This window comes from Protopterus annectens, chromosome 10.part0 (assembly GCF_019279795.1).
Source record: "Protopterus annectens isolate FY-2018-M chromosome 10.part0, PAN1.0, whole genome shotgun sequence".
Lineage (NCBI taxonomy): Eukaryota > Metazoa > Chordata > Ceratodontiformes > Protopteridae > Protopterus > Protopterus annectens.
Window position 1 is genome coordinate 1,092,222,460 of NC_056744.1, and position 9,199 is coordinate 1,092,231,658.

Below are 9,199 nucleotides of genomic sequence, written 5' to 3' on the forward strand. Positions count from 1 at the left end.
TGTCATAGATCAGGGAAACAGAATAGGTAGACAGTTATTCTAGATAAAATTGTGAAAAGGTGTAGAACTGTGTTACCACATGATAAAAAGGGTTACGTAACAATTTACAGCTTAGCTAAGGCAACATGGGAAATCAGTGCACGAAAAATTCCCGAGACCCGCCCCAAACCGAAGACGCAAAATATATGCAATTACAGCGTGTAGATAATATTAAGTACTATACGAAATGGGTTGAAAAATACAAATTCAATGGTAATTTAGATAAACCTGCACTTATTAAACTTGTCAGACAACTGAAAACAGACGTGAAAGGTCAATTAAAAAAGCAGCGGCAATTACGAGTCCCTCAGGCACATAGGTGGCTTGAGGAAGCAAATCGCAGAGAACAAAAGATTAAAAATTCAAAAGCAATGTTCTTAGACAAAGAAGATAATAACTTGGTAGTAGCAACGGCCCCTCCTCCACCCCCTCCGCTTCCTTTACCAGAATATGAAGAGAGTGGACAAACTGATCCACCTCCGCTATACCCAGCTGTTCCTGCAAAATCACAACCATTTGTTAGGGATCCTATCGAGACTAGGTCTCGAACATGTAATGTGAGAGGGGAAACTGAATTATATGAAATGAATAAAAATTCACAAGCTATGAGTGAGGAAGAAATATGTCCACTCATAGAAGTACCAAATCCACAGGCAGGGCAGGCGGGACAGGAGCTAACTCTCTTAGTTTATAGACCGTGGCCACCGGAAGATATCCGGAAATCCACAGAGGGAATTCCCCATCCGAAAGTTAATTTTAGAAAATTTTTAGAAGACTTACAGGGTATGAGATTAAGTTACCATTTGAATGGAGAAGAAGTAGAAAAAGTAGTTAGACAAATTGTAGATCCAGATTGGCACATGATCAGTGGCAACTGGAATCCTCGTGACGCAGAGCTCAGACCACTCCCACATAGTAATGCAGAATTGGATAACAGCGTAAAAGGTCTGACAGACCAAATCTCTGAAAAGTGGAAGCCTAGGGCTGATTGGACTTGCATTAATCAGTGCATACAGCAAGAAGGTGAAACTGTTGATAGATATTATGCTAGATTATTAGAGTGTTTTAATAACCATTGCGGAATGCAGATACCTGAAGATCAAACACACGATTCCCCATATGAGAAGCAGCTAAAGAACATATTTTTATAAGGTAGTATTACTCCCATCAGCAGCTTTATTACAAAGCACATGGTAGATCATCGTACAGGTAGATTGCAGTCATTACTTGAATATGCGAGACATGCCGAAAGGCATTTTAATAGCAAAAAGAAAAAGAAAGCTCAAGTATTTGCAGTAGAAGATGGGTCAGAAGTCTTTGTAGTACAAACCAGGAAAAAGGGTAAGAAAAATGCCCAGGGTAATAAGCAATCTGATAAGCGATCAGAAGATTTTGAAGAAAGAAAGAAAAGGGGTGAATGTTTTAAATGCGGGAAAAAAGGACATTTGGCAAGGGATTGCAGACTAAATAAAAAAGTAACTACGGAAGATAAGGAGGGTGAGGAATTACTATATGATAGTCAAGAATCACTGAATGAGAATAGTAAACAAGGCAAGACAAACGCGAGTGTGGTAGCAAGAATAGAGGATGTGACAGAAGGGACAGAGGATGTACATGAATTTGTAGATGACGGAGAAAATTAAATTTTGGATTTAGCATTATTGAGCTTGGAGCTCTACTTAGCAGACACAAAACTGGAAGTTACGCTTCTAGTAGAAGGGAGGGAGGGAATTCAAATTTTTGTGTGACTCAGGGGCTTCACGGACCCTGATACATCCATCCAAATTACCGGAAGATTCAGAATCACCAGATTACATACTAGTAAAAGCAGCTAATGGACAGCTGTATCAGGAGCCACTCTCCCATGATATAGCAATAACTGACCCCGTTTCAGGAATGACCCAGAAAAGCAAAATTGTTGTCTCTGCAAAATGCCCAGTAAATCTCTTGGGCAGAGACTTAATGCAGGTATTTGGCATAGCCGTAGTCCCAACCATGCAGGGTATGGAGGCACAGCGACAAATGGATACTTTCGTAGTGCGACCGGAGGGTGAGACATATTATTGGTACAGCCAGGACTTGGTTACGACTGGTCCAGGGGCAGTAACCAAAGAACTGATGAATGTAGCCATCAGTAAATCCCCCTCCCTTGACAGTGACAAACAGCATTTGTTGCATTATACTCTATACTACTGTAATAGACCAGAACCTGATAAAGAATATGAGCAAGAGTTGTTTCAAAACCATGCGAATAGGCTAGTATTACGAAATTTGTACTGGGACACAGAAGGAAACAGTGTAATAAGCTGTTCATTGCCCCAGGAATTTTTAGCACTTTACAAATCTAATCAATTGCCACATGTGAGCTTAACTAAAAATAGAAATTTGAAGTGGGCAGACTTAGGAGAAAAAGTCACGAGGTGAGAAAAACAGACAGAGTTAGAACTCTCCGAACAAGGAGTACAGAAGCAGAAATTGAATTGGATAACACAGACACACCCAGCTGTGCACTCACAGGCTGGTGAGGATAGCTGAGTATTACTCTTACTGGAAGAAGAGGAAAAAGCCTTACCAGAAATTCTCTGGTCAACACGGAAATCAGATGTAGGACTTATTCGTACAGCAGGACCAGTTATTATTACGCCAAAATCAGCATTTAGACCTCAGAGAAGACAGTATCCCTTGAGAAAGGATGCAGAGATAGGGATCAAACCTATAATAGCAGCCTTACTTAAGGAAGGAGTCTTAATAGAATCCCCTGATTCACCATGTAATACACCCTTATTTCCTGTTAGGAAAGCAAACAGGGAATGGTGTATGGTCCAAGATTTACAGGCTGTAAATGATGCAGTTATTCCCAGGGTACCAACGGTGCCAGATCCACACACCTTATTGAATGATTTGAAACCTCAGCAGAAGTATTTTTCTGTGGTAGATATTAGTAATGCATTTTTCTCAATATGTATACACCCTGACAGCCAATATTGGTTTGCATTTACATTTCAGGGAAAACGGTATACATATACGAGATTACCACAGGGATATTGTGAAAGTTCAACAATATTTGCACAAGAGACGGTGAGTAACCTGGCGGGATTTATCCTACCGAAAGGTAGTCAGATTTTACTCTATGTAGACGACATTCTGCTGGCAGCCCCCACCCAGCAAGAATGCAAAGAGGATACCATAGCATTACTACAATTTTTAGCTACTCAAGAACACAAGGTAAACAAAAACAAACTGCAACTTTGGAGAAAACAAGTTAAATACCTAGTATATGTAATATCCAAAGAAGGCAGCATTTTAGATGAAGACAGAAAGACAGCAATATTGCAAGCCCCTAGATCAACCACCAAGAAGGAAATTATGTCTTCCTGGGAACTACTAACTTTTGTTGGAGTTGGATACTGAATTACGCTTTGGAATCTGCTCCACTGACTAATTTTATATTCAAAAAGCCAATGGCAGCACAGGATTTATTACAGTGGACACCAGAAGCAAAAGCAGCTTTCTGCAAATTAAAACAATTGATAGCATCTTCATTACTTTTAGGATTACCAAACTATCATAAACGATTTTATCAAACTGTAGACTGCAAGCAAGGTTATATGACATCAGTGTTGACGCAGCAGCATGGGGACAAACAACACCACATAGCTTACTATTCATCACAGTTAGACCCAGTGGCGCGATCCTTGCCCCACTGTGTACAAGCAGTAGTTGCAGCTGTGATGGCAGTGCAGACTTCAGCCTCAGTAGTGTTGTTTCACCCTCTCACATTGAGAGTGCCTCATGCAGTCACAATTATTTTACTGCAAGAAAAAGTAGCATATCTTTCACCTGCTAGATATCTTTCCTGTATGACTATACTGTTGAGCCAACCTCATATGACAATTGAACGATGCACAACTTTGAATCCTTCAACCTTGCTTCTAACCCCTGCAGACAGTGAACCTCATTGCTGCCTGCAGGAGATTGAGCAAAAGACACTACCTAGACAAGACCTTACAGATGTTCCCTTGGATGATGCCGAGGTGACATACTATGTGGACGGCTTGTGCAGGAGGGGTCCTACAGGACAGAATCTAGTAGGATATGCAGTAGTTTCTGATACCGAGATTTTAGAAGCGAAGTCTTTACCACACAACTTATCTGCACAAGCAGCAGAATTGATTGCCTTGACAAGGGCATGTACCTTAGCAGAAGGTAAGAAAGTGAATATTTTTACTGACAGCCAGTATACTTTTTCTACTGTACATGTTTTTTTGCAGCAGTGGAAAAATAGAGGAATGATAACATCTACTGATAAACCAATTAATCATGCGCAATTTATTTTAGATTTATTAGACTCTATTCAGTTACCTCGAAAAGTAGCTATTTGCAAAGGCGTAGCTCATACTAAACAACAGGATAGAATTTCAAAAGGTAATGCGAGGGCTGATATAGCTGCAAAGCAGGCAGCTTCAGCTTCAGAAGTTTTTCTTTTGAGTGAGGAATTACAACTCTCTGAGATTTTAGATTTAGAAATGTTAAAAACAATGCAGACACTTACTATAAATGTAGAAAAACAAAAGTGGATAAAACGAGGAGCAATCCTTGAGAAGGGACTATACATCTCCAAGGAAAAGAAACCAATTCTACCATCTAACTTGTTTAGATATGCAGCTTTGTTGAGCCATGGGCAGAGCCATGTCTCAACAGGGGGGATGGTACAGTTAGTGAATCGAGTGTTTACGACATATGGATTTACTAATTATACAAAAATTTTTTGTGCAGCCTGCCATGTTTGTAACAAGCATCATGCACAAGGGGCATTGAAGCCTAAACAAGGGAGTTTCCCTACACCACCATATCCGTTTCATACTATTTGTATGGATTTTATAGAACTAAACAAATGTGAAAATAGAAAGTATTGTCTTGTCATTATAGATATGTTTTCCAAATGGGTGGAAGCTTTTCCAACTAAAAATCCAGATGCAGCTACTGTTGCAAAGGTCCTTGTTAAAGAAATTATACCCAGATTTGGCATACCAGAAAAGATTTATAGTGACAATGGCACACATTTTGTAAACCAAACAATACAACAACTTAGTCGCTATTTCGGGATATCATTGAAAAACCACTGCGCGTATCACCCCCAATCTGCAGGATTAGCAGAAAGGCACAATGGGGTATTGAAGAATAAGCTTAGGAAATTGATTAGTGAGACACAAAAGAACTGGGGCACTGTTTACCCCTACCACTGTTGAGCATGAGAACTGCTCCAAATGCAAAGGGATTAACTACTTTTGAAACTTTGTTTGGGAGGGCATATTATAAACCTCAGTGGAAACCTCTCATGTCTACAGAGCAAGAGGCTGACAGTTTACTTGCAGGGTATACGAGGCGATTTTTGAATAACAAACTTTTGCAATTAAATTCTGTTTCAGATAAAGAGCAACCGAAATCGGAAGCAGCAGTAGCCCCAGGCACCTGGGTCTGTGTGAAGATTGTGAAGAAAAAGAACTGGAGTTCTCCGAAGTGGGAAGGGCCATACCAAGTACTACTGTCGACACCCACTGCAGTCAAGATCATGGAGCGAGCATCCTGGATTCATCTAACACACTGTAAATTGGTTAAGAACTTTGAACTGGACAAAAACCTTGTTACTGTTGTACAATGAGAGCAAAATGTCCATGTATAGAGTGAATAGAGACATTGAGTGACCTCAGAAAACTTGTATGATCATTTTGATAGCTATGCTAATCACATTGTTCCTTTTGTTGTGGCCTTTCCTTTTCCCTGCCACAAGAATTGAACTGATTAAACATGATGAGCCAAACATAGACTGGCATCCGAACTTTAACACTTATCAGGCGATTACACGTGTGTATGCTGAGACTTTTAATGTTTCGAACTGCTGGGTCTACACGGCCATACCAACAGCATACGGGGGATTATTAATGACTGCTATCCCCCTGGGGGTCAATGAGACCTGGGAAAATCTGGTTTTTGACATTGTAGCTATTAAAGCATATGATAAGGTAGCACTGTATTTGCCTGTGACACAAAAGGGAATTGTATGTTTTTACAAAAATGATACCATGCAGGTGGGATGGAGCAAGTGTAATGTGACCGTACAATATAAATGTTATACAAAAGCAAACGATTTAGGTGGATCTTGTAGTACAGATTATAACTCATTTCTTAAATCTATGCATAAAATTCTTGATCAGGTACAACGTAATCCTGTACTTTTTAAACAGTTATCTGTGATAGATAGGAAAATGTTTCATGCAGGGCAGTCATTTCGTAACAAAGTAACCACTAAAGTAGAGGACTGTTATTTTGTGTGTGGTAAAAAGGCATATAAATGGTTACCTGAGAATTGGTCCGGCAGTTGTTTTTTGGGATACCTGGTACCGGCCATATGACACACTGCAGTCTTGCCTCAGGGAAATATTCGAAATACCCGAGATGTAACCAAGAAGACTGTTAAAAAACCTGAGAATCCAGTGGGACAGATAGAGGTGGGCTGGAAAGACCATCATAGTGTGGGAACCAAACTTACACACATGGACTTGAGTGACACTGTCATATCATGGGCATGCATATTACCTGCATATGGTGCAGTTAAATCGATTTGGGAGCTGCAAAAACTTTCTAAACTTCTCGAAGTAATGAGTAATGCAACATTTTCTGCTCTTGAACTGATAACTGATGAACTGAATGCAATGAGAACTGTAGTGCTCCAGAACCGAATGGCTCTTGACTTCACCCTAGCTTCGAGGGGTGGGACGTGCGCTTTAATCAAAGAAGAATGCTGTGTGTTTATCCCAGATCATCAGCATGAGATTAATGACCATCTTGAGGTAATTCAGCAAGTGTCAGCCATGACCAAACCAGGCTCAAACCCTCTGATGGACTTTTTCCAGAATTTGTTTGGGGGGGTGGGGTTCCATCCTAATGAACATTTTGTTTGCCATTGGGGCGGGATTACTCCTAATAGGAGTTTGTGTTTGTTGTGGAATCCCCTGCATGAAGAAATTAATCAAAGAATTTATAGACATATCAGTTTCTGAGACTATGTATCAGAGTACTGAATTTGAAGAGTTGCTAGAATGTGAAACACTTCCATTAAGTTTAAACTGAATGACTTTCTTAACTACAAATCCTGGTTGGAAGAGGTTAAGAAAAGAAGCGAACTGTTTATTCTTTTTGAAAATAGAATTAAAAAGTATTAACAGGGGGGGAAATGTTAGAAAAATATGTATTAATGTGTGTATGTGTAATGCAAAAATTAGTAGTTAGAAGAATTAACACGTTTTCATTCTATTTTATATGCACTGTTTTTATACAAATTGAGTTTCATATGAGAACTGAAAAAGATGCTTTTTGAAACTGCAGTGTGCTTTCTGAAACTTGCAAGATGCCCTCTGACCTAGTAACTGCTAGCACAGCAATATTCATGTTTATGCCTTTTGGAAATGTACTTGAGAAGCAGGTGCTTATCTGCTAGGTCAGGAACAAATGAATGAACAATGCTATATCCTGTAAATGTAATTATTCTAAACAATCAGCTCTGTTTGAAGTATGAGAACATGTACAGCTGCAGAAGCTTAGAGATAAAGTAGACAAAGGATTATTAGAGAAATTAACTGCTAGCTTTGTGCTTGAATTAGCCATAGTACCTTGAATGGTAACATAACATGCATCTAACCGGTGATAACCAAGGCCACGTTGTTTTCCTTAGGAAGTTTCTCACAAAAATTGATAAATCAGCAGAAATTCATGAGAATGGTGATCAATAAGTGATGATGAAAAGACTTATAACTTGCTACGTCAGCTTGATAGGCAATGTCTTATTAGAAAATATATAAAAATGAAAGCATTTCCTGTTTCTAGTCAGACAAACTCTGTAATAGCACGTTTTTGTCTCCTTGCTGCAAGATTAAAGTGCCTTAACCTGAACCTACCATGTTTTGATAAATTTTAAAGTATATTTTTCCTTTGACAGTAACGTATGATGCAATACATGCAAGTGTGACTGCATATAACTTGGGATACTACCCAAGTATGAAACAAATACAAAGAGAAAAGATTGTGGTACTACCCATTTATACCCAGGTGTCCCATCCAGTATACTCACACCACTTGCTACTGAAATGACAGCACATAGAAGCATGGTATGTACATGGAATTAAATACAGTTATTAAAGATGTCATTACCTTGCGATTTTATCACACTGGAATGTGATCACTGGCTACCAGGGATGAGCTATGCTTAGCAGGTTTAAGCATTGCTCAAATGTAAATGCTAAGCAGATTTGCACACTGGTAAGCAAAGCCTACACAGTGTAAGCACATATTTGTTTAACCAGTGCCTTAATCACCCTGTCTCCATCAGCCCTTGTTCTGCCCAGCAACAAAATAAACAGTCCTTGCAGATCTTGAACCAAGAACCCTGTACACTATAATCATAACACATGACCACTAAGCCATCTGAGCTTTTAGAAGATCTGTTGCTTTTTCAAATATATCATTCAGTACATGTACTGAATAGTAGTGAAAAACTGCTTTGAGTACTACAATTTTTTACTACTTGTTAGTGAAAACACTGTGGAATCAGTCATATTTCTATATCTAAATATACAAATATCAGATAAATATGGTCAGATACATCTGAGAAGGAATATACAACACTCATATTTACACAGTTAAAGGCTCCATAGCTCAGGGGTTAGAGCACTAGTCTTGTAAACCAGGGGTCACGAGTTCAAATCTTGCTGGGGCCTGCTAGATTATTCCCCTTTTGGGATGTACCTTACCAGACACCTGCAGCAACTGGAAAGACCCCAAAAGTACCTCACCAAGAGGATCAAAGGGCTCAAACAGATGCCATATGCTGCCCGGTTAAAGAAACTCCAGCTCTACTCAGTGGCATACCGCCTGCTCAGAGGCGATCTGTGCCTGACGTATAGGGCCATGTCCAACCTGGAATTAATGGACATGCTGCACCTCAGAAAATCCAAATCCCATAGAGCTACGGGCTCGTGAGACTTGAACCTCAGCACTGAAATATATAGGACATGCTGGAGGGACAGATTCATAACCCAGAGACTCCCTTCACTCTGGAATAAAATCACAGTCCAGGTTAGGCAGAGTCCCTCATTGACTCTCC

General features: G+C 39.7%; 1 non-coding gene across 1 annotated transcript; it reads left to right on the forward strand.

Moving 5' to 3' along the window:
- The first annotated feature begins 8,740 nt into the window (after positions 1 to 8,740).
- On the forward strand, positions 8,741 to 8,813 carry TRNAT-UGU. Its single transcript has one exon. It is a non-coding gene; the product is annotated as a tRNA-Thr (tRNA).
- The last annotated feature ends 386 nt before the right edge of the window (positions 8,814 to 9,199 follow it).